Source organism: Tasmannia lanceolata, unplaced genomic scaffold, assembly GCF_043159265.1.
Source record: "Tasmannia lanceolata isolate RefF3 unplaced genomic scaffold, GAP_Taslan_0.1 ptg000008l, whole genome shotgun sequence".
In the NCBI taxonomy this organism is placed as follows: domain Eukaryota; kingdom Viridiplantae; phylum Streptophyta; class Magnoliopsida; order Canellales; family Winteraceae; genus Tasmannia; species Tasmannia lanceolata.
Window position 1 is genome coordinate 21,083,447 of NW_027518685.1, and position 16,785 is coordinate 21,100,231.

At 39.8% G+C, this 16,785-nt stretch overlaps 1 long non-coding RNA gene across 1 annotated transcript; it reads left to right on the plus strand.

Annotated features, from left to right (window-relative positions):
* The first annotated feature begins 549 nt into the window (after positions 1 to 549).
* On the plus strand, positions 550 to 9,699 carry LOC143883416 (uncharacterized). Its single transcript, XR_013252380.1, has 2 exons — positions 550 to 1,521; positions 9,310 to 9,699. It is a non-coding gene; the product is annotated as an uncharacterized LOC143883416 (long non-coding RNA).
* Positions 9,700 to 16,785: the final 7,086 nt, after the last annotated feature.

Here is a 16,785-nt window from a genome sequence, read left to right on the forward strand (position 1 = left end):
TGTTCATATCAATGGCCTTCTCATTTTAAAAAGGACAAGCCAAGAGGTGTAATTGTCAAAGTCATTTGAAGATAAAAAAAGAAAAAAAAGAAAAGGAAAAGACAAATGAATTGGTGCAATTAACAAAGTGTCGTTGTTGTAAAATCATTACAAAAGAAGAGCAATGATGTATCACTCTTTTCTCTTTCTTACTTGGACCACCCCTTTTCTAAGAAAAAAAAAATCACAAAATTCATTTGAAGTGGGCTGTCCAAGGGGCGAAAGAGGGTCTAAAAAATATCATTTCCAAGGGAGGATGGCTTATCAAACTAAGAGGGTGCCTTTACCAAATTCCTATATACATCTAACTAAAAGTGGGGGTGAAGTTATCGAGGTGAGGGTGTGTCAATATCAGCCCCGAGTACTAATTTACCCAAGAAAGAAAGGACTCAATGGGGGGGTGTGCAATTACTAATTCCGGGTGTGTTAACATTAGCACACTCCTTGTGTAAAAAAGAGGGATCGAATTAGGGCATGAGAGGAGGGGTTTCTTCATTTTTTTTTAGAGGCTCCCAACAGGGAGCTCATTTTTTGCTTGGAGAGAAAGGGAGCGGCAAAGAGGGTGCTCGAGCTTCACCCATGGCCACCATCTCCACCATCTTCATGTCCACCCCCTCTACACCACCTCCTTTCACAACCCACCACCTCCACCTACCCCCTCTCTTCACCTCCACCTCCACCAACAACAGCCGCACAAGGGAAGGGAGCTGCGAACACCGCCTTCTTCGCTACCACCTCTAACCCCATTTCCGACCATACCCCGCCGGAATCCGGCAAACCCACCATCATCTTCCATCCACCACCACCACCATCTCCATTGATTCCGGCAAGCTTGCCGGAATCCGACCACCCTCATCCCTCTGCAATTTTTCCCCAATCGCCATCCATCTCCATCAAACCCTATCCAGACCCTCCTCCATTTCCTACCCAAAACCCATTTCATTTCTTTGCCAAAATCCATCCTCTTCTCAGCCACACTCCTAAACCCATCTCATTTCTTTGCCCAAAAACCCATTTGATTCTCTTATTTTGAAGTTGCAGAGAGAGAGAGAGAGAGAGAGAGAGAGAGAGAGAGAGAGAGAGAGAGAGAGAGAGGGAGCCACCATCTTCGCCTCCTCCTCCGGCCGGAATCCGGCCAGCCCAATCCATCCTCGCCGGCGAGTCCACCACCCACCTACTCCATCTTCTTCTCCTTCCTACCATCATCTCCACCCGAACACTTTCAGCCCTTTCTTTTTCCCGATTAAATCCGGCGATTCCGCCCAACTCCGGTCACCTCAATCCCCAACCCATAAGCCCATTTCTACCATTTTCTAGATCCCAAAACCATTCCTCTTGTTCATGTCTGCTAACTTTAAAGCCCATTTTAATTCCCTTCTGTGTTCCTCCTTCATAGCAACCAATATCACCCTCAGCCGTTTCGGGTCCGTCGATCATCTTCAAGCATTTTCCGTCAGCAATTTTGGCAACGAATTTTGACAGGTATTCAACCAATTATCATTTTCATTGATTGGTTTAAGAGTTCCATAGATTGATCACCTGAGTTGTGTTTGCTTGTCTAGAGTAAATGAAATCAAGTAAGAAATGAGTTCAGTATAATAGCTTCTTTACTTGCATGTCATATTTGAAAGTAACCTTGGGTATTACATAAAAGAAAATGAGCACTTGATCTGAGAATCCAATGGTTTATAATCCTTGCCATGATGAAAACAAGGCTTTGGTGTTTTTTGTGTCAAGTGTTTGAGGTTTCATTTCCGATCTCTAAAGCTCCCTCCCGTCTTAGGGATATTCATTAGAGTTCGGGTTTGTTACCAATGTTTAATATCTTCTTTGGGTTTTCGGAATTCGTCGGGTTTGGCGATGACGGAATTTTTCTTGAGCCAACCCCTTTGCCCTTCCCATCATTTTCCCTATCTTTGGGTCTTCGCAGGGTTTGAGGGGTTTTCCTTTATCTTTCGGGACTACTCTCTTCGCGTTCCTTGGGATTCTCCTTGCATTTTGGGATCCCCATCGATTTTGGGAACACTCGTCGGGTTTAGGCGATGACGGACGGCAACCTCTTGAGCCAAAATCCCTTTTCAATCAAAAGGGATAAAAAATACATAAAAATCAAATAACAAAAATCCAAACAACATCAAAAAACACTCAAAGCGTTTTTCGAAAAGCTGTTTCGAACTACGTTGGCTTGATCCCTTTTCACAGGGTACGTAGGCAGCCTGGGACCGTCATCCCAAGTTCAGTCAAACTTTTTAATAAAATCATTTAAACCCTTAAAAAAAATCATTTCAACATCCAAAAATATCTTTCAAGCTTTTCTCAAAAATACAAAAACCAAAATGGGCAAGGATGGTGATTGCCAGGTCACTCGGAGCCTTCTTCATTTCATTTCCGATTTTGATCGTGCCGGTTTTATCGGTTTTCCGACGTTTTATCGGGTTTTGGGACGGGCGACGACGTAGCGTGGCCCCTTCACAGGGATTGTCCTCGCTGAGCCCAACGATAGGCTATGACGATCGTGAGACTTATCCGATCTTCAGCGGATCAGGATCGCTGAGCTTGATTCATTAGAATCGCTCCCCTGAGCCTATCGTACGCTCCCTTTTCTTTTCCCTGGCATTCTTGGTCCTCATGCACGTTGATTTTTCGATTCATTTCTTTCCCTGTATCTTTTAGCTCATTGTGTGTTTATCTTTGACTTCTTATGTGCTACTGTTAGCTTGCTTACTTTCTTAGCATGAGATTGATTATTATTTTCTTAGCATTATCTCTTACATAGGCTCTCATGCTAGTGTGTTTATTCTATTGCTTTGGTAGTTCACTGCTGTGCTTATCTGTCCTCTCACCTGCTTAGTTGTAGCATTTATTCATCTTATCTTGATTATCTGCTTAGTTGTAGCTGTGCGTGCGGATGTTACTGCTTTCCTAGATGTGATGGGTTAGGATTAGATGCGGTGAGTTAGGATTTGGACGTTTATTTTCTTTTGCCCATCCCCGGGTCATGCATGCTTAGATAGACGTTTTCTCGGGGATACTCGTTCCCATTTCACATGATTTTAGCCCAAAACTCTTCAAAATTAATTAAAAATGGCATAAGAGACCAGGTGCTCGCACTTGGGCGAATTGGGGGCGCTTAACACCTTCCCCATTCGTCATCAGGCACGGACTTTTATATCTCTGGTTATCCGTTGCAACAGAGTATTTCATGGGATCCAGGGCCTACTTCCTTGGATGGCGACTCTTCTTTGTTATAGGTACATCTTGGTTCCGGGCTAGTCCTTGAATCGAGAGGTATCTCATTTATATCGCCACCCATGCTGTGAGTGGCACCATTTCGAGAGTTCCTTGGTAGAGCTCTCCTTCACATTGTGGAGGTCTTAGACGATCGACGTGGGATCTCGTGTCCCTCGCTCACCGTCCTCAGGAGTGAGCTTGTGAAGATTGAGTTGATCGAGGGAAGTCACGTCCGCCCCGGGAATCGTGCTTGATCAACAAGCCCTTTAGAGGCACGAGGTCAGGTCTGTCTTCGACAATCCTCGATCCCGTAGAATCGTGCTTGATCAACAAACCTTTCAGAGCAATGCAACAACAGTTCCTCATTCTTCCCTTCCCTGGTTGGATCGCATGACTGCCTCCTTCCTTCTTGACATCGAGATAAGCATCGATTTGTCTTAGGACATTGGTTGTGACCGCTATTTTCTTTTCACACCAAGGGGAATCAAGGGAACTAGCTTAATCTGGTGGCTGGAAGCAAAGATAAGTGAAGGGACGATAGAAGCGGTGAGGGTGGAGTTGATGGCGAACAGTCACTTGTTCATGCTGATTTTGCAGCACCGGTGATGCCAAATCTTGGTGAGAGCAAACATTCGGCCGCCACAACATACATAGCCAAAGGCTCTCTGGCCAATGCAATGAGTCATGCCGCAGGTGACATGGGGGATACGGAAAATGCTGTGACAGGTTCCTTACGATTCAACGGAGGTCTGGTAGCCGGCGGGTTTTTAGACGGCATAAGGCTAGTGACGGTTCCTAAGGTTGTTGGCGTGGACGAAGTTGATGATACATGGATGGATCGATGCTTTCATGACGTCGGGGAGAGGCACGAGGTCAGGTCTGTCCGTTGCCATGCCTCCTTCTAGGGATATAAAGCACTATGATATGAAGTTAGAATGTGTCCACTTAGGTGGCCTTGCATATGCTGTGGAATCTCTTTATTAGCAAGTTATCTAGGTCTAATAATGACCTTTGAAAACTTTCTTGTTTTGCTTGGTTCAAACTTTTGCTAAGATTGATGGGTGAGGATATATGAAGAGCATCGGCCATTCTCGGGAAGGAACAGCTTGATGTGTGCTAAGGTGCCAGAGATCAGCCAGTACAACCATATTTTCCACTTATCGATGGATCTCCGTACATAGTTTAAGGATGATTTGAGGTTGGATCAAAATATATGGTCATTCTGTTTGGCCGCGATTATCCAATGGATGTTGGTGTGGGCGTGCCAGGATAAAGTATTTCCCAAAGACTGTTGTGGGCGGGCCTTTCGGTCCCCTGAAGATTGGATATCGGACGATTGAGAAGAAGAGGGGAACACTACTTCTTCCTTAGGCTCTTCCAACTCTATTGATACGCTATTAAAATGGGCGATAGAAAGTAACAAAAGAAATAGAAATAATCACCAATGTATAAATAAAAGCTCACCTTAGAAGATGATTCCTTTCAACGAAACTGATTACAAGAACTCCGGTGATGTGGATAACGATTACAAATCCCAGTACTGCCGGAATTAGGAACCACAAATTAGCATGGCTACAAACTAAGATAAAACAGTAAAGGTAAAGATAAATTAAGACATAGTACTTTGATGTTGTGAGTGATGCCTTCTTTTGATGCAAACTTCCCCATCTTATAGCAAACTTACCAATAACTTCCCTTTTGAAATAGAAGAGCACATGTCTCCACTACTTGTAACTTCTCAAAACATGTATCGCCGCCACTTGTAACGTCCATTTTGAACATGTCACCACAACTTGTAACTTCCACATTTCACCACTACTTGCCCATGTCGCCACCATTCCATGTCCTTTGAGAGGGAACTTGAAATAACCACCCACTTTAGCTTTGAAATTTCACATGTTCCTTTGTAGGAGAATAACTGTCGCCTCCATCTTCTAGAAAAGTGGCACCTGGCATATAAGTCCCTTGACCTTGCCTTGCTAAGTCATTAACTAGTAACTCGGTCTCTAATGACCGATTCAAAATTCAAAGATTGATGTAAACATTGCCCCAACATTCCTTCAATTGACAGAAGGACATTGATGGAATGTAACAACAAGAATACATGAGAGACCTAACACCCACACTTAGCACCGTCTACCTGCAATGAAACCTCCACATGCATACAAGACTAGCAAAGCAATATCAAATCCATCCAGAGCATAAGCTAAACTAGAAAGTCTTACGAATCTCAAAGGAAAATTCTCACTATTGCATTCTAACTTAACATCACAAGATTAAATATTTTCAACACAATACTCACTATGCTAGATAAAACACACTCCAAAAGCTGATGATGCAAATTGAACTTCCTCGAGATCTCCATGACTCACCATTCTATGAATCTAATAAAACACTAAATCAGAAAATTGCCAATAAGATAAATGATACACATATATTCTATTTGTGTCTATATAGTACTACAAGGTATCCCCCTTGGAGCCAATATCCATCTCTTAAATTGCCAATAACAAAAGGGTGAATATTTTTTTTCCGCTTGGGGTCAGATTTTTCTTCCCGTATGTTGTCCTTTCCATAGGTCCTCTCTTTCTAGAAACACCATATGAGCACACGAACCTCTCGAGGTAGCCCGCAACAACAGACACCCATTCAGATGTTGAATATTTTGTCAAAAAATAGGGGCATATTTTTCAATAAAAAAATAATCAATTAGCTATGGGTAAGTGGTATGATGGGAGGGCTGTTAAAAAGCTTCTTACTATACCCCTCTCTACCCACCATGCTTTTGGTTCATTTCAGTTTGCTCTTTGGAGATTATTTTTGCACGCCAAAGGTTATCTCCGCACCACTTTTCTACACTTCTACCCTTTTGTTTTCCTGTTTCTGTAATGCTCAGTTCTCTCGTCGGGAAAGGAAAGGAAAGGGAAGTGAAGGGAAAGATACTGATGTGACAGAAAGGAAAGTGAAGGAAAAGAAACCTGACAGAAAACATGTCAGATGAGCGTTTCGTTGCACAAAAACCTTATAGAAACTACAAAAATATGTGTTTCGTTGCAGGGAAACTCAATAGAAATCTGTTAAATAGAAACTGTGACAAACTGACATGCAGAATGATGCCAACATAGAATCTAGTCTAAAATAAGTGGGTCCAACCCTCTGAAGTCAATCAAAATAAGAAAAACCATGACAAACAGAAGTTGAACAATAACAATGCCAATCAAATTGTCACAAATATAGAGTTGCCAAGATATAAATCAGGCAACCAACATAGACTTGAAATAAAATTGTCACAAATATAGAGTTGCCAAGGTATAAATTAGGCAACCAACATAGACTTGACACGACATGGAATGGGGTTAGTACTCAAGAAGAAGAAGAACTAGCCTCCGATTAGACAACCAACATCCTCGATTCTAAGTCTCTGATCGTCCATCTAACAACAAATGGTTAGTACTCAAGAAGAAGAAGAACAAGCCCCAAATTCGCACCAATTGCTGAACATAACAAGCAATAACACGAAACAAATAACAGAAACCCCAAACACGACATGGAATGGGGCTTACAACACATAACAACCAACAACACATAACAAATAAAAGAAGCCCAAAACATGACATGGAATGGGGCTTACAACACATTAAACGCAATATCACGCAAAGTAAGAACAAACCTCAAGAAGGTTAGGAAGGAAATCGACAATAGGATGGTTACCTGCAAAAGAATAAATCAAACAAATCATGACTTAATAAATTCTGAGTAACTAATACATTAAACCCAAATTCTGTGTTACAAAAATCAGAAATGTGAATCTCACTACCATAAACCACTAAACTCCTAAAAACACCGAGTTGCACGAAAAAAGTTAAAAAAAAATCCATATCAAATTCCGGTCAGGTTGAGCTTTTGCTGAAAAACCATATCAAATAAGCAAAAAATAACAAAAAATATGTAAAAAGAAAAAACCAACACATGGAGAAAAAGATAGAGGGAGAGAGAGAAAGTTTGAATAAAAAAATCCATAAAAACAACCAAAACCCCCAATAAAAAAAATCCCTAAATCTAAAAAAAAACCAACAAACCTAGAGCTTGGATTATCAGTTCTTAGACTCGGAAAAGAGGGAGAAATGAAACTTTATTTCAATTTTATGAAACCCGAAATAGAGTCTCTGTAAATATTCTCAAATAGGGTTTCTCAAAAACACGAAATAGGATTTCTCAAATCAATTTTACAGAGCTATTTATAGAAACCCTATTTCAGATTTACTAAATCAGGTTTATAGAAACCCTATTTCAGATTGGAGAAGATGAGCACAAGGGTTTCAAAAAAAAAAAAAAGAATGTGGAAGAGAGACAATAAACAGAGAAGAGAGAGTGAGAGGACGTACCATGAGCGAGGTCGGAGATGAGGCGAGGTCGGAGACGAGGCGAGGATGGAGACGACGAAGTTGTTTGTGTCTTTTTTTTCTCTCTACACACAGCTACGAGCGGGGAAACTTGAGAGAAAGTAGGGTTTTCCGATAGTCTGTATCGGAAATGGGACAGTAGATATGTCGCGGAAAAGTCTTTTCCACGTCATTTATTTCATTTTCCACGTTTGATAAAATAGTTTCCGAGGAAACTAAAAGAACATCAAAAATATCAGTTTCCACGGAAAAAACAGGGGTTTCCCTAGAAACCCAACGGGAAAGAAAAAAACAGAACACAACATAAATGACTATATCTTGCACCCGATACGTTTTCCTGTTTCTATAAATGACTATATTTTGGACCCCTTTTGTTTTCTTGTTTCTATAAATGACTATATTTCGGACCCCTTTTGTTTGTCTTTTCCTATAAGAAGCAATTCTAAAAAAAGAGAAATGAAATGGGTAGAAATGGTAGGAAAGGTTTGCACTGGCTTGTCATGATACTGGGAGCCCTAGATTTAATTTCTAACTTTTGTGATTGTCTTTTGATATCTTTTTAAGAAGTGTCAAGAATACAATGTTGATGTTAGACCTCTTTCGGTACCACCGAAATCTGTTCATATTTGCCAACATGATTAGTTAAAGTTAATCTTATTTGCAAATGGGAAATAATCGTCACTTTAAGAACCCTTTAGCTACAATACTTCTAACACTTATATAGCCGCTAATTTCATTCAAAAGTACATGCAACCATCATTGTTTCAAAAGTACTCTGCATAATTGTGGAGAGACTCTCGAGTCCACACCTTTTACCTTGGCAGCATTCTTGTCGGAGTCTACATTTTACTTAGAAAGTCAATCAATACTCCTCTGACTCTCCCAAGTTATGATTCGTCAACCAAGTACTCGATGGCGTGATGCCAAGTCATCTAGGATTTGCTTTGTCCGCATTTTGACCTATGTTGGGGATAAAATCGGGAATTCCCTCAGCATCTTGGCACGTGCCAGTAGCACACCCTCTGACCTCCGTGTCCCTATCCGCCCCTCTTCTGACATATTGTCAGGGACGGTGAAAGGACTCTCCGATATGGCGCTGCGCCTTCATCACCTCTCCACTGATGAGATTACACCATGTGGTGCTCACACTAAGCTACGGTGAAAGGACTCTCCGATATGGCGCAGCGCCATCATCACCTCTCCACCGATGAGACTACGCCAAGTGCTGCTCACACTAAGCTACGGTGTAGAGGCTCCCTCTCTATATAAGTCCCCACGCTTAAAGTTACCATGATGGAACCATTACTTTGCCTTCAACTTAAGCCCAGAAGATAAGCTCCCTCCCACTTACTATTTCTGTCACTTGGCTTTACATGTGATATCGATTTCTGACTTGAGCGTCGGAGTGGCTTCCTGGGTTAAAAGTATTTTTATGCGTCTAATAAAGCATTTATATTATATTTTATTCTACCCTTTTTTTCAACTAGTTAGTGCTGGACTTACTAGGAGATGAACTCGTGGATTGAATAGTTGATCTACTTTACATTTTTATCTTAAAAAAATGTGATATTTGAGGGAGCTGCACATTTGTTTTATAGATCTTCATTATCTAATTACCTTTCTCATGATTTTGCAGACCACCGAAGTAGCACAATGACAAAGAAAGCCATTCTAGCACAAGACGCAATTTCTTCATTGTCTTGTTCTCTTCACTTAAACTACAACCAACTCATATGAAGTCTCTTTATCGTTGTTAGAGCTAACATAAGTATTTTAGAGGGCGCCCTACTCTTGTTGGAAATTGTGAATCAAAATCAATAATTGTTGGTTTCGTGGAAAGTCTTTGTGGATTTCTAGGGCAGTTATATTGTGTGGAAAATTGAAATGTCATTGTATGTTTTCTAGAGTCCTTAATGTCTTGGTTAGATTATTAAAGAGTCAATGGGGAATTCCTATGATGTTGCTTAGGATAACTAAAGGATTAATGTGAACTACAACAAAAGTGTTTAATGATTACTATTTTAGATTTGGCTCGTGTCTATACGTACATATGGAGTCATTGTTGTAGAGATTGTAGGCTAAAAGAGCTTCAAGGGAAAGCTTAGATAGAAGTTTCAAGGGAGAAGAAGGGTAGAGATTTTAATGGAAAAGGGAAAAGAATTCCAAGTCTAATGTAAGTTGTTTTGAGATATATACAAGTTATTTATATTTTGGCGTTACATTTGTGTTTTGGTGGAGCTCTACACAGGCCCGTTGGCCATGTATCTCCCAAGCTTCCTAGCCTTGCTTTTTTTATCACAACTAATACTAATGAAAATCATAAAGATTGTTCAGTAGTTGACGTTGAGCAAGTTTTTATATTTTAACTATTATTTTCGTCATTTTATTTGTAGGCTACTTTTTAGGCATCAAATATCACTCGTTTGGTGTGTTTTTGGTATTATTAGAAAGGTTTTTCAATTACCTATCTAATGGGCCCAAAATCACATGATTTGGATGTGATTTGAACAAGTTATGAGTGTTTTTAGGAAGGGGTATAGGTCAATTACGGGATTACTATTTTTAGTAACTTTATATCTTTATTTAGCTTTGCTTTAGATTAGATGAATAGTTGAGATCAATTCTTAACTTTAGGTTATCTTCTAAGGTTTCTTTTCTTATATATACATCTTATGAAAACAATGTAAGGGACTTTTGAATATTGAATAGAATTGAGATTTTCTTTTGTGAGAGCTATTGTGGCTTTGACTTCTTCTTCTCTTCTCCTCTAGGTGGTTTGAAACCATATTCTCTCATCTCCTCTCCTCTATTATTTTTTATTTCTTCAGTCAAATCAGCACAAAGAATGTTAGTAAATCAAATTTTCTTTTTTTCTTTGTTCTTGAACCCTAAAATACAAAAACCCAAAATCCATAGATCTCTCTCGTTCTTCAAGATCTCGTTTTGAGACTTTGAATGATTGTTTTTATAATTAAACCCCAGCCTAAACACCCAAGAACCATAGCTTTAAATCCCTTTTGCTGCCAATTGAAAATTTGCACAATTTTCAAGCCCGGAAACCCTTTTTGAACATCCCTAGCCTAAACCTACCATCAAATCAGAGCATAAACCCTAGATTAACCTTTCTTTTACTTTCTAAACCTTAACCTAAAATTTGGGCAACAGTATTAAACCAAAATCGATCTGCCAAATTACCAAAATACCCCTACAACCCAAAACTGGACCGTTTTGAGCCGTTTACTGCTGCTGGATATTTTTTCTGTTTTTTTCTTTTCATTGGATATTATTATTTTCATGCTTGTGTGACATCTATTTCATTGGTACTTGCATTAGCTTTTAGTTCTTTTAATTGGTAGCTTGCGTAGGCCTAGTTTCAGACTAATCTCTCTATTACCAATTCATCTAATGAATCTTTATCGCTTTGATTGATTTGTATAAGGTTTAGTTCATGCTTAGTTACAATCTTTACAATTATTTATGCTATTTAAGTCTCATTATTGTTGCTGCCTATTAGGAGTTAATTCGGCCCTAGGTATGTTGTTAAGTGTTCTTTTAATTTTCTGCGGAAGCCCTAAATTGTCCTTAAGCCTTTAATCCAGGACTGGCGATTCTCCTCGGCGAGGAAATCGACGACTTCCTGAACGGCCGAGAAGCCTCCGTAAGGTGGTTTTCCGGCGCCGGAGCTGGAATCCCAGGCTGGTAGGCTTCTAGAAGGGCTTGCAGCAACGGCACATTGAGTCTCGAGGAGTTTGAATTTATGAAATGTCACCATTTTTTCTCGATTATTTTCTTCTTCTTTTTGTTTTTTATCGGAGAATAGGGTTTTGTTCTCTACATGGTTTTAAGTTCTTTTCTCAGTCTTTCTTTCTTTTGCGCGTAGAGGGAAGGGAATGAAATGGCTTTTTCTTCTTTGTCTTCTTTTTCGTTTCTTTATATTTCGTTTTTTATTTTTTGGGGCTACGAGAACGAGGAGTATTTGTCTTTTTATGCCATTGTCAGATCAAACTCGCCCGAGCCATTCCTTTGGAATAAAAAAAAGGCTTAGCTGGCTTTCTTTTTTCCAGGGAGACGGTTATCTTGTCTCTTCTTGAATTACGATTTTACCCCTTTCAGCATAACAAAACTCGTCAAAGATTACTACTAGTCGTGGGTCCACTATGGTGGCTTTGTTTGGATTCCAAGAAAAATATTTTTACTTAGAAAACTTTTTTCTGGAGAAATTTTTTTCTTCCGAAATTTTTAAAGTGATTTGTTAGGGACTTTCGTAGAAAGGCATTTCGCAGCTGGTTGTTGCTTGAGAGAGCAGCCGCCTAGGCTCACTTTAAGCAGATTTTGTCTTATTCATGTAATTCATGTAAGGTGGCCGATCTCTCATGCAACAGCCAGCCATGAAATGCCTTTATGTGAAAGTCCCTAGCAAATCCCTTAATTTAGAGGGTCATTATCATAAATTGAAGCTCCCTCTAAGTAAAAATAGATTAGGGTTGTTTCAAGCTTCTTTTTTTTTAATGTGTAAAAATCATTTAGAGACTGTAGAAAAAACTTTCCTTCCCAAACTTTTCAAAAAATTCCACCATTCCAAAAAATGCCTAAGTTACATCAGTGCATGGTTGTTATCCAAGCCGTTGATCTGATCGTGTCGTTCAAGTGGCAGAGGATCAGAACAACATTGTGTAAGGGGCCCACAAAAATTTGGATCGATTAATGGTGCAGGAGAATACATTTTCATAATCTTAAGCATGCAGAAGTCCCTTCCCTCCCATGGATTGGTGGGTTTCTACTCTTATTTGTGAGGTTTCGCTGACTAAGAACATAGGCTCTCACTGATAGAGAGCCCTGTTGAGCAGAAAGACAAGGGACACAAGGCCTACCCGCACAGTTTGAGAATGATGTAAGCCGGCCTGAGGTGCCAGTCTGTTGGCGTTGAATTGGCAGATACGACTGAGGCACCCTAACAGTCAGTCAACTGTAATAGTAGGCGAATCACCTCTTTGCACAATTTTTTTCTAATCCAGTCCAATCCCGCAGCAGCTAGTTGCTCGGTCTGTCTGATCTCACAATTCAATCAACCCCTTCGTACTTCGATCCAATCGATCAAGAGGCTAATCTCGATTAAATTTGCAACATTTGTTGGGATCATATACTAGAGGCTTGACCCTATCAATGTTTCATTGAGAAGTCCTCTCGTCAATGTGATATTAGACAATGAAGGAATTGCCTAATGTGATATTTGACAATGAAGAATTGCCTGGGGTATTCACAACTATCAAATTTCATTCATCCCAAAAATCAAAATGGATGCAATGATTGATCATGGTGGGCCGTTAATAAGTTGCCCCATAACTATATGTAAATGACTTAAATGCATTTGAATTATGATTTGTTTGTCACCCAATAATGTTTCTATCGTTCCTAGGTATCCTTCAAAAACTTAAAGCCCGGCTAGTCTCAAAATTCCAAATGCATCCACATGAATTTTGCAAACGTAAGCCACAAGAATCACACACAGCTCCGGAGAATATTAGCAAAGGAATTTCAAGTTGGTAAAATTCTCCCATTATAAGCAGCAACTATTTGACTGTATGCTAAAATCACCACAAAGAGTTCTCATTCAAACATTTCTCAGATGCCAAATTGGGGGTGTGGGAGAGAAATATTTAACAGTGGGAACACCTTATTTTGTTACATGCGCACAATGACAGTACAAAAATATCACATTATCTGTACCTATCTCTCTCCTTTTTCTCTCTCCACTACTCGGGAATCGTTACCAGCATGGGTCACCAAGCCCTCTTAATCAACCGGTGCCGGAATCCTGCCGTTGCCGGCTGGAAATTAAGAAATCCGGCACGATTAATCACCGCCGGTGTAAACCTCACACCGTTTCCCTCGCCGCTTTTGGCTTCGAAAGGCTGTGAGGAGACGAATAGATCCTTCAATTTGTTGCTAAGAAGTCTCTTCAATCTTCAATTTGTCTACTTGAAATTTCAATGAGATACTATATACAATCTTCAAAATGAAAATTACTCTCATGAGTCTTCAATCTCTGGCAATTCTTAAAATGTTGCCTCAGCTCAATTTAATCTTCAAATGAGATTCTGACTTTGGCTTCGATGTTTGGTCCAAGTGAGGAGTTCTATCTTTGTTCTGGGTTTGGCTCTGAACTTGGAAGAATTCACTTACACGAACAGTTCATTAGTCCATATTAGCCTAATATGATAATCAATTTGAGTTTGTTAATCATTAAAACATGACTATCCTAACATATCACACATCAATGATTTTTCCATCTAATTATAAGTCTCTCTTTGGTATTTGAGTTTGGTAGGATTATGGGTCAAATTAATCTTTAAGAAAGATTAGTTGTTGAGTCTCCTTAGCTTGTGATGAAAGGACTTTAGGAATTATGTAGTTGAGTTTTAGTGGGACATGGGTAATAGGTGTCGTAGGTGTCGTAGGTGGTGATTATTAGTGGTGGGAGCTAGTTTTGAGAAAACTTCTTTCTTAGTTAGAGTATCTAGTTCTCTGTGGATTCAAAGAACGGTTTTTCATGGATTCGACAAGGCACCCTTTGTGGATTCAAAAGTTATTATGATCAGAGGTCAACGGCAATCAACCCCCACTTATTTTTCGAGCTTTTGGCTACGCAAGTTGTTGAACCCATGCGCTAACATATTTAACAGTGGGAACACCTTATTTTGTTACAAGGGATATGATAAGAAGACATGTCGTGTCGAAGTCATTCAAGACCGCTTTTGTAATAGTCAGAATTGAGTCCTGAATATTCTCAATGCATCTGAGCATATGAGGTAACTATTTAATAGGGTTTAGTAGAAGACACATGCTGCGTCACATCATAATGGATCTTTACAAGGAAGCGTATACTAAAAAGATAATATCTAAACAAAGACTAGGTTAATCAAGTAAGAGGACAAACAACGATGAAAGTGAAGGATAGAAGGAAATTAGCAGGATAGGAATTTCGGTAGAATGCTTATCAGGCACGAGGCTGTTCATCATGCTTATCCTAGACACTGAGGCTGTTTCATCTCTGTTGTGACTAAGTTTAGCCTATTCCGTTTTCCGGTAATGGCTTAGACTAGTGTAGCTAACAAATAGGTTTCTTAATCTCAGTCATTCACGAAAAAGTGAATGCACTAATTTTGGGCAACCTGATATTTTACTAGTCAACCCAATCTTTTTTTCTTTGGATGGGTAAGCTAGGGTTTAACGGGGATCCCTACCGACTTATTAGACAAAGAAAAAGATAGAATAATAAGATCACAAACCAGCCCTAACTCGGAACAAGCGAGAAGAGGGAACCAAGGCTCTACAAATTAGAGCGACAAGCATTAAGCAAAAAAGAACAAAATGATCAATACTTCTGAATTACATAATCATCTAATTTTGAGGGGGTGAGATGGGCACTTTGTGAGCGCTTTGGCCAGGTTCTCCTGGGAACTTCCTGCCAGTTTGATTGTCCAGGTTCCGGTGTCTCTTCTTCACCGTTATCGTCATGTTCGGCTTGAATCAGATGGACTTCATTGAGTTCTTCCGCCCAGGATACATTCTTTTTTGGAGAGACTCCAGGGCTTTTTATGCTTGTTTGAAGTGAGGTAGTCTATTCAGGTTCCTCTAATCCAGAGTCGTCTTCACACTCTTCGTCTTCTGTCTCCTCGTCTGAACTAGGGTATTTGTTAAAGCTTTTGGGTTGGCCCTCTTCTTCTTCATGCTCTTCTAGCAAGTTGAAACTATTGTGGATCTGAATGCTATTCTCTGTAATACCTTTTGCTTTGACTGCTCCTTCTATTGATGAAGAAGATTCTCCCACAAGGACAATCTCCAGACAAGGGGCCACGATTGGCTCTTCATTCAAGTCTTTTTCATCAGAATTCTTCATGGGCTCAATGGGCTTTTTTTTTCATTCCTGTTTTGTTGTTTTTTGTTTGCCGAGTGTTACTTTTCGGACAATTTGCATTTGTATGGCTGAAATCTCTACAACACAAACAAGCTGAAGGGCGTCAATCATACTCAATCTGCTGAGTAACGGTTTCTGAGGGAGTCTGGAGGTCAATAGAATCTAGCAAAGGAAGAGCATCGACATCTATTTCAACATAGAAGCGGGCATAGAGAAGACGAGAGCCTTCGGCTGTAGAAGTATCCATGTATAGGGGTTTCCCAATACCACTAGCAATTTTACTGATTCCTCTTTGGGTCCAAAATTGACGGTGGAGATCTGGGAGCCTCACCCAAATGGGAATGCTAGTCAGGTCTGGTTTGACAAGGGGCATACCAGGGTACCAACGCTGGAGGATTAGGGGCCTCCCTCCGAAACTGTGAGTTCCCATCTCAAGGATTTTAGAGCAATCCTCACTATTGTTGAACTTGAACAAGAAAAAACCATGATTGAGAGCATAAATTTTAAACTCTCCTTTAATCCGTGTTTAATTTTTTTGGCGGGCTCCACGTTTCTATAAGTTGATCCAATCTTTTGATGGAGTGGCCTGATATTTTGCGTGTCAAACTAATTTTTGGACGGGTGGGTTGATTCTTTGAAAAGTCGACTCGATTTTTCGATGGATTGACCTAGTTTTTTGGTAGTCAACCAATTTTTTTTACTAAGTTGACCAAATTTTTTGACAAGTTAATCCAATCTTTTGCTAGTCAACAAGATCTTTTGCAAATATGTTTATTTATTTATTTATTTTTTCGGTATTGACTCTTCTATTTGTCTTTTCTTCCTCGTCTTCTTTTCTATTTATTCTAGCACCGATTTTTCTTTTTCCTTGTTCTTCCACTTTTCTTCTCCCTCTTCTTTTTCTTCTTCTTCCTCTTTTGAGTTGCAGGCATGGTTTAAAATTTCGACCGAAATCCTAAATTTTGGATACCGGTGGGGACTGAAACCGAAAATTTCCGAAATTCAATTTTTCGCCATTTACCAAATTTCAGACCGAAATTTCGGTTTAATGACATTATTTATTTTAAAAAAAAGTTCTTCGAAATTTAAGTCCGGAATTTGGAACCAAATTTCGGACCGAAATTTCGGCGAAATTTGAAATTTCAGTTTTTTGTGGGGTCCGAAACGGTTACCGAAACCGAAATTTTAAACCTT